We start from the raw sequence: 1,235 nt of genomic DNA on the forward strand, positions 1-1,235 counted from the left end.
GCATGCGTACGTACGTGTATAAATATATACATATACATATGCGCGTTTGTGCGCGAGTATATATATCTGCGTATGAATGGAGAAAAAGAGAGTGAGAGAAAGAGTGTGTGTTTGTGTGTGGGTGAGTGTGTGTGTGTGTGTGCGTGTGTGCGCGCGTGTGCATGTATGTGTGTGTGTATATGCGTGTGTGCAAAGTATTTTTATTTATCGCTATGAGATTATGCCAATATACCCTCTGGATTATTGCTATATTTTATTGATCTCGGAAGTATGAAGGGCAAAGTTGACGTCAACATGGAAACTTAACGAATACCACCTGGCATGGAGTCCCAAGCTCTAACGAATCTGTCACTTCATCACCTTTTGCGTGTATAAAATAAAATATTACTCAAACAGGTCAATGACATGAATGTAGATATTTAGTTTAAATGATGGTGTACGAGTGTATGTTCTTCAAAATCGATTTTCATTTATTAAACATTACATCCGAGTTTTCTAAAGAAAATAATACACGAGGGGTGATAATACCTACCCATATACATGTGATAATACCTACCCATATACATGTGGTAATATCTACCCATATACATGCACACACACACACACACACATAATATGCTTAGCCGTCACTTGCAACTGAGTATAACCCCGTAGCTTGTACCATGTCTATAGTATTTGTTTTAGGGGCTTCCGTAGATGCGAGCAGACTCACCATCCTGTTGGCCCTCCCCTTTGACCCAGTGGGACACTGCGAATGTGATACTTGCAGAGAGATAAACAGTTATACAAGCTTGAAACTTGTATAACAGCGTGAAATTTTAATTTTTCTTTCGAAACATAAACGTCGCCACACTCTGCCGAGTCGAGCGCACGCTTCATCCAATCCACCACAACTTTAACGAACAGATTTCTTCACACGAATCGCCCGTGCCATGCCCGAAATCATTTCTCAGTCAACCTGATTGCAATGGAGAAGAGCGGAGGCATTTGTCCGATAGCGGTAGGCAACGTCCTTCGATAATTTTCAGCCAAATTAGCCTGTAGATCAATCAAGGGTAACCTGAACCAGGCACTTAGCTCTGTCCAACGGTAATTGAGGGTTATGGTTCCGGGTTCAGTCCCACTGCGTGGCATCTTGGGCAAGTGTCTTCTATTATAGCCTCGGGCCCACCAAAGCTTTGTGAGTGGATTTGGTAGACGGAAACTGAAAGCCCGTCGTATATATGTATATATAT

The 1,235-nt window shown here is 41.9% G+C and overlaps 1 protein-coding gene across 9 annotated transcripts in view; it reads left to right on the forward strand.

Moving 5' to 3' along the window:
• LOC106874944 (uncharacterized) overlaps positions 1 to 1,235 on the forward strand; it is a 43,969-nt gene that overhangs the window by 1,496 nt on the left and 41,238 nt on the right. The gene's annotated exons all lie outside the window — the stretch shown is intronic.

The sequence above is a fragment of the Octopus bimaculoides genome, chromosome 1, assembly GCF_001194135.2.
Source record: "Octopus bimaculoides isolate UCB-OBI-ISO-001 chromosome 1, ASM119413v2, whole genome shotgun sequence".
Taxonomy (NCBI): domain Eukaryota; kingdom Metazoa; phylum Mollusca; class Cephalopoda; order Octopoda; family Octopodidae; genus Octopus; species Octopus bimaculoides.